Here is a 17,884-nt window from a genome sequence, read left to right on the forward strand (position 1 = left end):
GCGTTCCTTTGGGGAACGCAGGGCGTTCCCAAATGCACCTGCATCCAAATTCCCGTGTACGCCATGTGTACCTGGTTTGGTCCAAACCCTTCTAACTTCAAACGATCATAACTTTTGCATCCCTTATCTGTAAAGAGAAACCCTAAACTTCTATAAACTTTATTTTTTCTGAAAACCAACCGAAATTAAATCCAAAATTCATAAAATTCCCGAACCAACGCCTTACCGATACCCTTGGGATCCAAAACATAAACCGAATACCTCGATCATCCAAACTACATCATCTACCTCCAAATGAGCCCAAACTAAATTCTTCAAGGGTTCTAAGTCTTCTAATACCCAATCCTTTATCACCACCTCACAATGGGAAACGATTCGAAAACAAGACGTTACAACTCTCCCCTACTTAAATTAGATTTTGTCCTTGAAATCATTCCTTACCATCCTCGGCACGTCAAACAACCCGAGCAACATGGCCACGACCCAAATCGTACCATAACCTTCCCAAAGCAACCAAAACCTACCCTAACAGGGCTCTCCAACCCGAAGACGAACGAATCCTCTCACCACCCAACAATAATCCCTAGCAAAATAGCCACATTTACTCAATCTAAAATTTGAAGTCTCGAAATGGTCTGACTTCCTGACAGACCGCCCACACTAAACCACTTCCATTTAAATTCCACTAGAAAACAGAATCACAGACCAATTATTGCTGCAGAACACTTATGCAGGACCAGTCCATTGATTTTTAATGCCCGGGGCGAGATTCTAAATTAATGCTTTTATTTATGTAAAAAAAAATACAAAAATGAAATAAATTTTATAGTCAAAATAAAACAAGGTTATACAAACAAAAGCATACATAAACTTCATCTAAAACTATGCCTCATTGCATTTTTTTTGAAGCAAAAACATCTATTATTTTATCATAATCAAGACTTCGTAGGAATTGACTTTCAATACTCAAAATTGCTAATCCATTTAGTCTTTCTTTAGTCATGGTACTTCGAAGATACGACTTCAATAACTTCGATTTATAAAAACTTCTTTCCGCGGAAGCAACCGTGACCGGTACCGTCAACAAAATCTTATATGCCACCAACACATTAGGAAACATGTCCATTTCCTTTGCAAACTCCATAATTTGAATAGCTGTCCAAGGAAGTTCACCTTTGTATGCTTCATCCGACAACATTTCCTGCAAAACTTGTAACTCAATAAATAAATCGTTTCCATCAATATCAAGTTCCTCACCATTTGTCAAACCAGTTTCAAGTTTCTTACAACATTTTTTTAATTCATCATCAAGTAAGGATTTTAACTTTGAACCATTAAACAAAAATCCAAAAATAGATTCAAAATGTTGCATTTGCTCAAATCTACTTCTCAATTGAGTTAGAGTCATATCTACTATAACAATAAAATAATCAGTTCTAAATTTTTCTTGAGATGATTGTTGTTCTTTTTCGGTATTTGGAACTTCATCAAATTGTTTTTTCTACTATAAGCACGTTTGATAGGAAATTTTGGTTCAAGTCCAATATTTTCTGTTATGTCTTTAGCATCATTAATAGTAGAGTCAAACCCATTTTCCCTATATTTTTCAAAATAATTAACTAATCCCTCTAAGTTTTTCTTTATTGCAACATCAAGAATCATATCTTTGGATTGTAATTTTTTACTTACCAAATTAATTCTAAAAAAAATTTCTTGCCATATCACTAAACTTAAAATAAATTCAAAATTAGAAAATTCACCATTGTAACGCCTGTGTTTCTGGGCCTGTCATTAATGATGATATAATAGTCTAGGTTAACCTTTGTAACCCGTTTTGAAATAATAGAAGTGTATTATTTGAGTATTAGGTGTTTTGTGCTTAATTGCTTAATTATGTGGTTTGATTAATTAAGAATAAAAATAAGCGTCAAAATTTAAGTGTTAAATAAACTTGATATCTTTGGATAATGTTGTAGTAGTTGAAACGAGGTTTCCGAAGATATAAAGAATGCCGAAATTCGAGTTATAACGAAGAAGTTATGACCTGTCGAAGTTTCGCGACAGAACCGGCAACGCTGAATGACGTAAAAAGTGAAATTTACGTTAGAGTGATAATTAGCCGATGGAGTCTAAACAAAAGTTGTAGAGCGTAGTCTCACCTACATGTGGATATAAAGAACGTCGAAAACGGAGCTCGTATGCTAAAGTTACGCAAGTTTGAAGTTTGCTTAATAGCGTACGCCCAGCGTAATTTGGGGTACGCCCAGCGTACCCGTGAACCGCCTCAGCTACGCATGCAATGACGTCACTCGAGCACATACGCATGAAATGACGTTGCGTACGCCCAACGTACATGAATTACGCCCAACGTAATCGAGGGTTCCAGCCCCTATAAAAGGAAGTCGAGGCTGCCGAGTTTCTTTGCTAATTTCTTCCCTTTCTCTCGTGTTCTTGCATCGTTTTGCGTGCCAGAAGTACCCCGAAGCCCCGGTAATAGTCCCCAGTCCTGAAGCAAGTTTCGAAGCTCCGAAGATCCTGAGAAGTGCGAATTTCGAGCCGAAGCTTTGCCAGCGAGAAGTTCGATTTTTGTAGAGATCTTCCAGATCTGCTGAGGATTACTACTTCTACAAGCCGTAGTGCTCTCCGATCATCTTCTAATCAAGTGAGTGTGTAGTTACTTTCTTCGAACGCATAATTATGAAGTATTTTATACGAAATACGTGTTATGTGTATAATTTTTGCTGTTATATGTGTGAATGTATATTCATTCTCTTCTATCTCATAGATCTGATTTATTTTCTATGAAATACGTGTTATGTGGGTGTGCCTCATCTGTTATGTGGAATATATATTGAATGAAAATGCTATACATGTTTTAAACTATGTATAAAAATATATATTTTTATCTACTAATATGTTGGGTAGAACATGGGTAGATAGTTGGTGTGTAATAAACAGATGAGAGGCCTCGATGTTGTTGTTGTTGACCTAGTTATTCAGCGGAGTATGGATAACGACCACAAACTCCTTCTAGACAGTCTCGTGGAACGCTAGCAGGTTCATAACCTGTAGGTGTTGTGAACGATGTGTTCACCGGTGTACTCTATCCCCCTCATGGTTGCCCTTAGGATATCTATTGTTGAGGAAACCCCTTAGCAGTAATGTCCGTCCCGATGAAAATCCTAGATTAGGTCCCTTGAGATAGATGTTGTTTTAGGGACGTAAAGTGAGGATAACGGGAATGGGTAATCGGGATAGTGATTGGTTGGTGAAATTAAATATAATTTATTTATTATGGGTTGAAAACCCTATATGCTCACCAGGCTCTCAAGCCTGACCCACTCAGTTTTATTTGTATTACAGGAAGTGTTGCAAGGGCGTAAGATGGATGAATCATCGAGTTGTTTTGTTTACAAGTCTCTATATGTATATATTTGTTGAATGACTTGTAATATTATCATTTATGCTTTATGGTCTGTATCGGAACATGACATCTAGAGTTTTGATTATATAATGAAAATACATCTCTTGATGAAATGTTTTGATAAATATTATTTTATCATGTTTTGTTTTGGGAACAAATTCCGCAACATTTTTAAATCAAAAGGATTTTATCTGAAATTATTTTAAAAAACATAAATGAAATCGGTCTTTTATGGCCGTGATTTTGGCGATGTCACAACCATCTACTATGATTCTGCATCTCTACAAACCTTACCATCATCACTTACTTAAGATAATTTTTTAAAGCTTCTTTTATTTGAAAAAGTTGAGTTTTTATTGTTTTAACACTTTCAATGTGACTTTCCCGACGAGTAGTATTCAATGATTTTAGGGTTAACTCATCTATATGCTGAAGTAAAACACTCCATCTATGTGTGGAGTTAGGAAAAACATTGTATATTCTTTGATAAGTACCAAAAAAGTTTTAGCTTTATGACAAGAATTTGTCATATCACACAAAACTAAATTTAAAATATGACATCCACAAGGCATATAAAAAACTCTTGAGTTTACATCAAGCAATCTTTTTTGTACACCTTGATGTTTGCCTTTCACATTTGCTCCATTATTATATCCTTATCCTCGAATACAATTAATATCCAAGTCAAGAGATTTTAAAGCATTTTGTAAAACATTAAAAAGTCCTAAACCGGATGTATCTTCTACCATTAGAAACTCTAAAAAAATCTTCTACTTTTATTGGAACACTTGCAACATCAACACATCTAATAATCAAAGTCATTTGCTCTTTACGACTTGCATCCGGAGTGCAATCAATAATTACCGAAAAATATTTTGATTTTTTTATTTTTCTAATAATTGCACTTTTTACTTCAGATGCCAACATTTCAATTAATTCATTTTAAATTTTATGATTAAGGTAATGAAAATGACTTTTTTTGTTTTTTTATCTTGAATAAGTTGAAAATGGCGTTTCATTACTAGATCAAACTCAACAATCATTTGAAGTACACCCAAAAAGTTACCATTAGATTTTTCATATATTTTTTCATTAGTTCCACGAAAAACCAAATTATATTCAGCTAAACATTTTACAACAACAATAATTCTTATCAAAACTTCTTTCCAATGTTGAATATTTTTATTATTCTTTCTTGTAACTCTTTATCAACTGTTTTATTTTTCCTTAACCTAAGTCGTGTTTGTGTCCAAGTTTTTAAATTAATAATGTGTTCAGAACTATGTTCATGTTTATTTAATTTTTCACTAAGATGTTTCCATCCGTTAATTCCTTCGGTTGCCAAATTACTTCTAGATTGAACTGTTTTAAATAACTTACAACAAAAACAAAACACTTTATCAAGTTCTTTCGAATACACCAACCACTTTCTATCATAAGAGTCATCGTTCCTTAATTTACGAACATAAAATTCACAAGAAAAATGTCTACCTAGAGCATCTTTTGGAAAACATTTGTTATTTTCAATTTCCCTAATAGGCCATTTTTCTACAAGCAAATATTTCATTTTTAAATCTAACTTATCCCATACTCTTGGATCAAAAATATTAATATCACTAGATTTATCAACAAATCATTATTTTCATGATCATTAAAATTTTCAACAGGTTCATTAGTAGTTTCAAACGGGCCTTTAGAATTATCAACAAAATCATTAGTTTCAACATCATTAGAATTTTCATCATTATTTTCATTTCTAACAAAATATTTATTTAAAGATCCTTGTAATTTATTAGTAAGATCTTGTTCTCTTCGTTTTTGTTTTCTATTTTGTGCACTAGATGGTTGTTTTTTAGGAAACATATTTAAACTTCACAAAAAAAAGTCAAAAAGATGTAAAGAAGGATACAACCTGAGGTTAGCAATCAGTATCCACAAATTGAAGTTAACAATCTGTATCCACAACCTAAAAAAAAAAATAGTATCTTTTAGATTTTCAGAATTTACATATAAGTTTTTTAAACATTATATTTATAGAAAACTAATACATCTGATTTTCAAAAATCAGAATTAAAAAAACTTATCATATTCAAAACTCTGAAGTCACATATCAGAAAAATCAAAATCAGAATTCATATATATCATAATGTACATATCACTATATTAGATTTTCAGAAATTATCATAACTTAATTTAGGAATTAACATAACTTATCACATTCAACAATAGACATAACTTATCAGATTTCATATTATAAAAAAACAATCAAAATTTGCAACTTAATTTGATCATAAATCAGAGCAGTACAAGAAATACAAGAAAAAAATCACCTAGAAAATTAATGAATCTTGGTGTAGTCCACGATCAACAATATTGCAATCTTGATCGATAATTTCACTTCTCTAGGAAGCTATATAAAAAAACTGAAATTTCAGAAATTTTAACTAGTATTCACTATCATATTTTCGAAACTTGCAATAAATTTGAAATACTAGAAAAAAACTTACTGGATTAGGACCTTAGGATGACAGATTCATTAAATCACAGAATCACGGACACGGTATTGCACCTTTGAATCTTCAGTTCTTCACTTTAAGTCTTTAACAGAACATATGTAGAGCAATAGATAAACTATTAGTCTATTATTGCAGTAATTTAGGATTTAGAAAGAAAGAAAGAAAGAAGAATATAAGAGAAGCGATCGAGAGAGAGGGCAAGTCGGCAAGAGAAGCGTTGAAGAGATGAAGCATATGACTATATGAGAGAGCAGACGATCGATGCAGCCATGGAGGACTAAATCTTGATTTAAAATTGCAATCGCCCGTTTCCATTCTCCAGAAGGGATGCCTCATCTCCTCGTGTTCTTCATATTCAATTATTAGGCGTGTGGTTATTTCGAAGAGTCACCATACGAAATTAATTGTAGTTGTCGTTGCCGCTAATTAGGTCTCCAATAATCGGCTGCCCTTGAAGTTCATACGGGAATGGGTTTTACTGGACTAGCTTTCTTAATATAGCCCAAGTATAAGAGGCTTTGAAAATTTAATGGCCCACTAGAAGTTGTTGCTCTGGGTCGTGGCCCAGCTCGCCCTGGGCTTGGGCCAGCTCTACAATTATGCTTGACGGAAAGCTCAGATAATCCTTCAAGTAGAAGACTTGACCCTGCGATGGTTAGACTCAGACGAGAGCTACGAAACAGGGTCAAATCAATTACTCTGAGATTATTTAATCCAAACTACAAGTGACTTAGCATTTCTCGAACAACAAGCTACTCCACCCACACGAATCCCAAATAACTAATACTGCCCAAAACATCGTGCTGCCTCCTAGCTACTTTCCAAAAGCAGTCGAGATCTCCCTGGTCTCAACTTTTCTACCAACTATTTGAAATACTAGATTCCTCCCTAGTTGATGAGTCAAAAGGCATGACACTTATCCATCAAATAATATATCCAACTCCTGATGATGACGATTCCACGAGCACAATGAGATACAAAATACTGAATTCCTCAACTGTCGGACCGATACACTACTGCTATGATCTTGAAATCTCATCACTTGCCCGACCTTCACAAAGGTAGAACCATCTCGGAGCACATACATATAAGCTAAATCTTAAACCCTCCAACTAATGCCTTTGACATACAGATTTCTTAACCCACCTCATTCTGGATACAAACCTTACACGGATACACTCACAATACATCAAACCCCTATCGGCTCAGGTGCACCCCACCTAGGCATCCACTTACGATAATCACAAAGAACGTTATGACTTACGACTACATAATCAATTTCCAACTTGAAAATTACAATCCTAGCAACAACTTGTGAACAACCGAAATTATAATGCATACAACCCGCTGAGACTATCTGATACCTGACTGATACTCCCCGCAACCTTACTGCTCCCTTTATCTAACCAACGGATTTGTGACTCTCCCGACTCCCATCAGCGCATCAACACGGAAAGTGCTACAAGCAGAAGAAATGAATCCCCATGATCACTAGGCCCACAGTCTATGAGTGGAATGCCCCTGATAACACACCGACCTTGTCGGCACTCTCACATCACTAATTGAGCACAACATATTTGCTACCAAAGGAAAACCTTACGAAATCAAAGTCAGATACGACCCGTAGATAGGATTCGGTTGCACTCTTGGTCCAATTCGTAAGCTAAAACCCAAAAGAACCATGCACATAATTCGAACCAAAAACCCCAATTTCATCTAGCCCATGTCACATGGAACACCCCCATACACATACTTAAGAAACCCATAATCTCATCTAAAGAGAAAAGAAGTGCTAGAGATAATCGAAATGCCACCTTAATCAAAACAAAAAACATCCTCATGATCGGTCAAAACAAGACCCCATACTTGATTGAGACTGAACGGATTCCATCACTACAAAAGTAGCTCGAGAAGACTTCCAAGATGATCTTGTAGGTTACCAAAACCTGAGTCTGCTATGAACCAAGTTCCCACTCCACCATTGAGGGTAAACTTACCTGAAGACTGAAGGAACATAGAATATACTAAACATTATGACGGCTTGGTGCAACCACTGAATCACGACCGACACAACTAAACTTTCAAGGGAACCCCTGCTGAATGATGAATCCATGACCAGTGGTCAAGGATACACTGGCACTCAAACTAGAGAATCAAGGCCGACATGGATCTGAACATACCCACTTCTGGAAAAGATCCATTGATCAAAATTTGCCTAACTAATCTAAAGACAGTGATCCAAAACAACGAAATGGCAAATCCCTCAACGTCTAAAATAATCGACCCAAGAATCCCAGTTCTCCCCCACTTAGGGCTCGAACTACCACCCACTAGTTCTTAAACCAAAACATAACTCTAACCAGCGTAAGTAGGTACTACCTTTTCTAACTCTGAAAGTTACGAGATTGCTCACTCTTCTCCGAACTTGGAAAAACTGAAAGTGAATAACCCTTGCCACATATAACAACATTCCAATCCATCAATCAGCTATCCCACTCCCAGCTACAAATACACAAGTTGATTATAAACATTGCCCCCTTCCTAAGTCCCGCGACTCGAATACCCGAACTCGAGCAAAACCTTTGAGGCCTCAAACCAATAAGCTTACTAGATCTGCACCAAAAAACCCTTAACGATAACATTGTTATGGATCAAAACAATTACCAGGACCATTATCATGTCTGAGCAGACACAACCAAAAGATCGACATGAATGGAAACACTGTTGCGAATCATGGTATCCAACCATGCAACCTTCCCCGACCAACCCTTAGAATCCCTGAAACCTTCCTTGATTTGAGTATGAATCTTGTGCTTCCAGTAGTACGAGCCCGATACTACCTTCCACACATATCCATACTTTCCTCAAGAATCATCTCGGGTGCTCTAAAACCTAGTTACAAAATACTCCAGTAACCTGCTCAACAACGAATCAATCGCACTAAAATACTCCCTAGGTTGTCCTAGGATTCACCCATACCCACCCCCTCTACCATCAACTATTGAAGGACCCCTACTAATGTCACCTAACCACTTTATGAATACAATTACATGCAATCAAGCTTAAATAATCCTTCGACTAAAGGGCTCATCCCTACAACGGTTGGACTCAAACAAAAGTTGCGCAATAGGTATGAGTCCTTCATTCTAAGATTATTTAACCTCCATAACATGTAATTTACTGTATTCATTTTATGATTAACTCTCATCAACATGGGTCCCACAAAACACAAAACAAGCATCATTCGAGTAGAGAAGCCGATCGACACTAAAACAAAATAAAAATCATGCATATCCTCATATGAAATTCTCGATCTCTAAATCCCAGCATATTGGATACACCATCATCCTGCCCTCACTCTCTCAAGAGTGGCTAATCATTCCTCGTACTGACCCGCTATACTGCACCCACTCATGAAACTTCCACCAACCCTACAACACTCGTGTATTTGAATCATACATAACACTGGATCCTATGGACAGTCGAATACTCGATCTTACCCTTAAGCCCCCAACTAGACAAGGAACATGAAATAAGGCCAATTCAAACACTCTCAGACCATAAAATCTTAGTTATGTACGACTATAATGTATACATTGTGCAACTACAGTACTGATGTGAATTTCATATAAGGAAGAACCCTAGGCTATCAGACATTATATAATCAGACAACCTATCATGCAATTCCTGAAGATCCCTATTCGATCACTAACATGCTAATTTAGCACAATACAATATCAAAGAACAATGTGGTAATTTGGGGTCAACTTACTGGCTCCGACTGATCGTACACATCACATCCTTATTGGTTATTTTGAAAGCAACCTTCAAAATTATTTCTAAAACTCTTACTTTGAAAATCATTTTTAAAACCCCTTTTTCCTTAGTTAGAGACTGGATTCACATGAGTATTCCTCCAATACACTCAAACCAAGGCTCTGATACCAACTTGTAACATCCCATTTCAACAGTTTTAAACTTTTCAAAATGATCCTTTGACTAATAAAATGTTTACAAAAATAGTGTTCTCAAAACATTATTGAAAATCAATATACCAAGATCAATGACATAAAATCAAGATGTGTACGGTCACACCTTCGCCTTGCTACGAACCTCTAAAACACCTGAAACCATAAACCAAAAACGGTAAGCTCAAAGCTTAGTGAGTTTCCCCCAAAGTACCAACACACAATAGATAACATTTACAACAAACAACATATTGTGGGTCCAATAAACCATCGGGTTGGAATACCCCAGGCCCCTCAACCATCGGGTTGGAATGTCAACATATTATAGGTTCAATTATCCTCGGGATGTAATACCCCCAGGCCCATTCAACCAAGGGTTGGTATGTGTTAAAACGCTGTCACGCACGTATTAAACAAATAAATTTATCACTATTGGTTGCACTAAAAATATAGCACAGGGAAGCAGGGTCGAATCCTCAGGGACACAGCCTAAAAGTCAATGCCTTTTTGCATCAAGCACATCTAGTCATGAATCAAAATATAAAAGGGGGTTATAATTAAAAGCTAAAAACTAAAAATGTAGTGATATTAAACTAAATGAAAATCAATATAAAAAACGATTTCAGTTCTTCTGCGACTTTCCTAATCATGTAACTGATCTAGATCTGATTATTTGAGATGCGTTCTATCTAAGCTAGTACTGAGAAAAACTAACAAGCTCTAGTAATTTCTCTTTTACCTTATTTAGTTAACCAAAACAAGCTCTTCAATTAACCCTAACTTTTTACTGTCTAATCAAACATGCTCTTAATTAAGATCAGAAAATTTGCATTATAATTTATGTAAAATTCGCAGCAATATCCAACACTTCCCACAGGCTCGGAAGCGTAAATATATGATTTTTATAGTTTATAGTAAAGTCAAATCCCAAACACGGAACCAATTTATTACTTGTTACTTTTACCAGTTGATAAGAACAATCACGGATTCTATAACTGATTAACAGGAATGATTAAACCCTAATTAGGTGATCAGACTAACAAGAATCAAAATCAAACATTCATTAAGAACAAAACTGAAGAATCTAGATAGAAACACAAATAAAAAATCAGATCTAATGACTAATCACATGAAAAGTACTTGTCTTTGTAGAACTGAAAACTAAGGTTTAGCCAGACATGGCTAAAATCTGATGAAACCGAATGAAAAGAGACATCAAACAACCAATCTTACTAATCTATTTGATGGAGATGATCCACAATCTTCAGATCTTCAGAAATCGTTCAAATTAGAGAATAAATGCCTCTAAAATTGTATTTTCGTCGTTTGGAACCTCTGGAATCGCCAAATTAGGTTACCGGAAGGTTATAAGGGTCTATTTATACGTCCAACAACAAAAACGACGTGCATGTGATCGCATATAGACAACCAACGATCGCATGTATTACCGAAAACGCATCACAAGCCTTTTTAATGAAGTAGGATGCTATTTTGGAACTTTTTGGCCAACATGCGACCGCATGTACACAACATGCGATCGCAGGCTTTCATTTTTCAGCTCTGGATGAATTTTTGGCACTAAAATAACCTCGAATACACACTGCTACCTAACCGGTGATTGCATAAAGGCTCCATGCGATCGCATAGAGACAACATGCGATCGCATGTTGCACCTAAATCGTCCAAAATTTTGTCTACTTTTCAAATCATTTTGAATCGCATCAATCAGAGTTACGATTCTTGAGATATGGTCAAAATACTGATAGGGGGTCAAAGCTGCCAACAACATCCTTCAACTTTTAGATTGTAGATTCTTTCTTCGTGTGATCAATTCGATCAAATGTTTCTTAACCAAAGCATCGTACAATCATTCTTAAACATACTCCATAAGTCCCAAGCTCCACTTTAAGCTCCAAACATGCATCCAGCTGCTCCCAAAGCACTGCTCCACTGGAACTATCTGAAATTGACATAAAAACATGAGCAGTACGAGATTTCTAACGAAAGACATGACCTGAACATTATTTAAACAAATGACATGCAAATGTACAAAATATGATGCTAAAATGATAATAAAAACTAGCCTATAAGATGCATGAAATGACATTTAATAAATCTCCAAAGCTTAAACCTTATTTGCCATCAAGTAAAAAATTGAATAAAACATTATAAACAAATTGAAAGATGTAGATGACCTAAAAAAATTTAAAATAAAATAAAAAGAAAACTTAAACTAAAGTACTTCACTCTTTTTTTTTGTCACATGATCAGATTTCACAACGAGGAAGCTCCAATGAAATCACTACCTTGACAACAGTCTCAATATCTTATATTAATGATTCATAATTATATTTAATAAGTCAAACCAAGCTTGAACAAATAATTTTTACGCCGAATTAAATTTGTGAAAACAGTGTATTTTTAAAAATCATTTCACGAAAATTCGTTTATAAAAACTTAGCTTGACTAACCCCTCATTTTTTTTCCGAACTCGTCCAGTAAACACGATAAGCTCCATTATGGACAGAAAATCCAAGCTTACCCATATGATTCCACTATTGAGGGATCAATTTCATTATACCACACGTCTTCTTTGTCTTGATGAACTCTTCATATTTAACATGCTTGCTTCTTGATTTCGACTCGAACTTGATTTAGATTTGACTTTGAATTGCAGATGTCTTCTAAGTTGTTTGATGTACCATTTCTAACATATATATTGACGAGGCGCGAATTTTACTTTGAGGCTCACCATATCTTCAATACTAAAAAAATGATAACTATTTTGTGGGTATAACGAGAGTTCCCTCCTAACCTCAAAAGGTGCAGAAACTATAGGGTTCAGTACTTTAAGGAATGATAAAAGTTATCCAATCTAGGATCTTTTTAAGGCATGTAAGGAAATTGTTTTCAAAACACTGTTCGTTTTCCATCCCACACTTCCATTGTAAAAATTATCTGACTCTTATGTTCGTTCATATTGAAAACATTTAAAGCACTTGGAAAGATAATTTTTAAAATTGATTGTAATGAGATTGTTATTACATTACCAAAGGGCTTGTTGCCCTCCCTCCTTGAGGTCGAGGGTTCAAGTCCCGTGAGGGACATAGGTGGAGAATTAGGAGTAGATTAGATTTACCGTTCCAAAAAAAAAATTCATCAACAACATTAAAGATTATGCATTTATTACATTACTCTAATTTTCAAACAATTGTATTTTGGAACAACTTAGTCTCTTAACTTGGGTTTTCTAAAAATGATGTTTTACCTTAATAAAAAAAATAAAAAGTTTGTTTATGAAAATAATACGTTACATTAGATGATTCAAAAGATTTTACAATGAAAAGATTTTACATCCTATTTTATGAAAATATGATGTAAACTAACAAGGAGGTTTTGGGTTCTATCCCCGGTATATACTAACCCGTCGTTCTAAAAAACAAAATATCATATATATATATATATATATATATATATATATATATATATATATATATATATATATATATATATATATATATATATATATATATATATTTTGTTTTTTAGAACGACGGGTTAATATATGCCGGGGATAGAACCCAAAACCTCCTTGTTAGTTATATATATGGTCTTAATTTGAAGGATAACAAGGTAGAGACCAAGTGTAATCAATTTGTTCCTAGAAAGGTTAAAAGTTTGGATGTGGCATATAATTATTGGATAAACTTCCTACTAGACCGAACTTTGTGACTATAAGAATTGACATGCCTTCTGTTTTATGTTTGATTTGTTATGATTTCCCCGATCACTTGTTTCATGATTGTGAAGTGGCAACAAGAACGTAAATATGATTGCTAGATGTGGTGGAATTTAATGGCCAAATGGGATTTAGGTTAAGGAAATTTATATATTACAAATTGAGGTTATCAGTGTCATTGTGTTAACAACATGAAGGTTGTTGGTGATTTTAGTGTTACATGGTAATTCTAATGTAATGAAATTTATATATTACAAATTGAGGTCAAATCTTGACTTTAGACAAGTTAGAATGGACAAAGTGTACACTTGTATAAAACAAGTTTGATTTCGGTTCAACCAAAATAGTGGGGGGTCAACGTGGCGGGGGTGGGGGGCATGACAGGTTGATGATACCGCTTAATTTCAAAAACGACCATGGTCCTCCCAAACCTAGCAAATGATGTTATGAAATTTCTAAAATTTTGATATATTCATATCCAAGAAGTATAAAAGAGAAACTGTGTATATGAGACTAAATATATACATTGTTTAATTGGTTTGGTAGTCGTAAACATAACACGTCAATGTTAAACCGGGTATCTTGGTTAAATAACTTAGTTATATCTAATTCCATTGTGCTAGTTTTTTTCCACCACAAACTCTTTTGCTAGTTTTAATGAAATTCAGCAAAAGCCAAAAAGAAAATGACTCATTGCTTATGAATTAATAATTAATATTTGTGTTTTTTTGACAGAGTAAACTAAAACATATTTCTTGTACAAATTAACATCAATTTTGAAAGTTGAAGCTTATATTGTTAATCTTCAACATCGAGAAAGCACATATCATATCAAGGTAAACAAACGCTGTTAGATTTTTACTATATATTGAATACCCTTAAATTATAACAAAAATTTTCCACTTGGTTGCCAAAAAATGCCAAGAGCTAATAGATAACGTGATTATACCTTTCAGTCTATCACATGGTCTTGTTTAAAGCTGTGGACATCCCACTTAGACTTTTGAATGTTTGAATAAAATCATTGAAATATGTATATTTTTGATATCTTCATATTCTGTTAATTGAAAAATCGATAATTTTAAATTTAACTAACACGTGTCATTTTTTTTAAGCAGCAACAATTAGCACAAGCGAAAGCTAGCTAAAAGGTATGGAATTTAATTCATAACCGATATGAGCTATATGTCTCAAATTTTAGTAAAATAAGTTCCTTCTTTACAATAGTATCGATAGAGATATGACTTAAAAGAGTAATATATTTTTTGATTTGTATACATGTAGTCACTGAGTTTTTTTTTTCGTCCACATTTACCCATTCAACTTGTTAAATTGTACACATTCAGTCATTATGACCGGTTACTCTAGGTTAGCCGAGAAAAATGACTTAATAGAGTAATATATTTCTCATTTTGTACACATTTAGTCCTTAATATTTTTGTACACATTTAGTTCTTAGTATTTTTTATTTCAAAATAAGTCATTTTTGTTTTTATACATATTCAATAGTTATGAATGTTTTATTTAGGTTTTTCTCACGATATCTTACGTGGAACAATCATTGATGAAGTGTATGAGGCTGTTGATGTTTATGTGTAATGTCTAATTTTCACAACAAAAATTTTCAATTTTAAATTAGGTAAAACTCCCTAATTGTAAATCCATTATTAAGAAAAAAACGTTTATTTCAAAATATATTTATCGAAAATCGGAGTAATATAAGAAACATGGAATCGTCAATATTGTTGATGAGTGTGGATAATCATGCATCGTCTTTCCACAATCAACGATAGAACCTGAAAACATAAACAACTGGGAAAGCACAAAGTTTAGTGAGTTTCCCCCAAAATACCCGATACAACAAATGTATTATCATGCATAATGAGTCCACACTCATCATATTGAAATACCTTGGCCCAATCAATAATCGGACTGGAATGCCAACATGCAACAGGTGCAATCAATCATCAGACTGAAATACCCAGGGTTTGTTGGCATGTCGTCTTAACCCAACCACTCTTCTCGACCCTTCATGCCTACAACTCATAGTCGACCCGCACCAGGTATCTTGACCAACAACATATAGCAGGACCACCTCAACCTATCCCACCACTATATGGCTATCCCACATCATATGTTGTGAGAAAAAACTAAAGAAATCATTAATAAGTGCTGAATGAATACAAAAACAAAACTGACTTATTTTGCGACAAAAAAAAATATTAAGGACTAAATGTGTAAAAAAATATTAAGGATTAAATGTGTACAAAATGAGAAATATATTACCCTATTAAGTCATTTTTACTGGCTAACCCGGAGTTACCGATCATAAGGATTAAATGTGTACAGTTTAACAAAATTGAAGGAGTAAATGTGGACGAAAAAAACTCAGTGCCTAAATGTGTAAAAATCGAAAAAAAACACTATATCGATGACAATTCTATATAACATATAATGAGGCAATCTTGGAACAAGGTAAAATTCATTGGCCATAGTCTTATTATACAATATATTAAAGTTATCCACCCTTAGCTACAGTAAAGTAGCTAAGGGGTTGGCAGAAATAGTCATTCTTTTATGGGGGCATGGTTTCTTTTGGCATTTGTTTCCCGATTTTGTGTTCTGGGCAGTTTATGCCATTTGAACGACTTTTGATGCTACGTGTTTTTCGCCTGTTCTCTTCACCGCTTTTCCACCATTGCGTACCATCTACTCTACCGATTGCTTCCCAACCCTCGGGTAACCGATCCACCGCCTCCTCTTCTTCATTCTTTCTAATCACTCACTTCCACAACTTCTCACTTCTTCCGTTTTCTCTTTATTCTTCTGCCGAGTACCCTTCGCATCTTCGTTTCCCTTTTCTGGCTTCCAATCAAACCTACCAGTCACCGCTTCCACCTCCTACATCGACTATCTAATCAAATACATACACGAATGTAGACCAGATATTACCGTCTCCATCCTTCTTCTCATACGCTTTTGTATCCGTTTACACCTCTCACAAACATGGATTTTGGTTCCGTGTGTTTCGTTATTTTCGTCTACTGCTACCACCGGTGCTGGCCGACAAAAGCCCTAATATCGATTTAAATAGAAAATCAGGTTTGTTTTCTGAACTTCATAAACCATTGGTCGATACAGTTAACAAGTTGTTGCATTCATTTTCTATCTTCACGGACATCGGTTGTCCCTGCTTAAGGTTTACCACAAAATTTAATTATTGTAATATTGACTATAATTGTTTTTTGGTTATTTTACCAATTTTTCTGTTTTCTTTTTCAGCAGTGTCATTTGAGAAACACACTCAGTTCGTTCATCTGTCGTATTCTCTTAATAAGTATGTTAGATTTTCATCAATATCTCAAAAATTTTCAGATACATACATTAGCGCATCAATAGAAAAGTTTATAAAGCCCAAGTACATATATGAATTCATGTTTTTTAAAAAATACTGATGGTTATATCTAATTTACAGGTGACGATGAAAAGAGATGATGGGATAGGAATCGAAAATGGTGGTAGAAGCTCTAGATCTTCTTACAATGGTTCACACCTCATTTCTTATTTTTCAATTGTTCATATAGATGGATATCGTTTCTATTTATTTCTTATTTTGATTACTTTGATTTTGTTTTCCACTTCTTAGTTGCAGGCCAACTGTTCGATGAAATGCCTTATTGAGACATATATAAGAACATCTGATTTTAAGGTTGTTTAATTAGGCTTCTCTCAACTCACATGTACACAGTTCCATCCAATTAGTTTAATTTGATCTGATATGCAGACCATGGGGCTTTCTAAAATGTTTTGTTTTGTGTAGCATTAAATAGGTGTCAAATTCGAATAACAAATAGGTACCAGCTTACATAGCGGAAATACAACCTTAAAACCTGCATGGAGCATTTACCATTGTTAATCAGGTAATAAAAAAACTATAAATATTTTCACTACTCCAGATTCATCCTTATGGGGTAATAAAAAGTTGTAAATGTCTAACTTCATTGATTTCACCATTTATAGTTGATTATATGCATTGGAGTATCCAACAGTCGGAAACGATATCCAAATATGTGTTTTCTAGATCAAAGGCTAGCAATATTTATTTATGATTTTCTTTACACAAGTTTCATTTTCTAATAATTTGATATGTCATCAGGGGAAGATGTCAAACTAGGCTTACCAGCAACCGGTCTTGCTGTAATACCACGTTTGTATGCAATTTATGCATAAAGCATAA

The sequence above is a fragment of the Lactuca saligna genome, chromosome 6 (assembly GCF_052625555.1).
Source record: "Lactuca saligna cultivar CGN05327 chromosome 6, ASM5262555v1, whole genome shotgun sequence".
In the NCBI taxonomy this organism is placed as follows: Eukaryota; Viridiplantae; Streptophyta; class Magnoliopsida; order Asterales; family Asteraceae; genus Lactuca; species Lactuca saligna.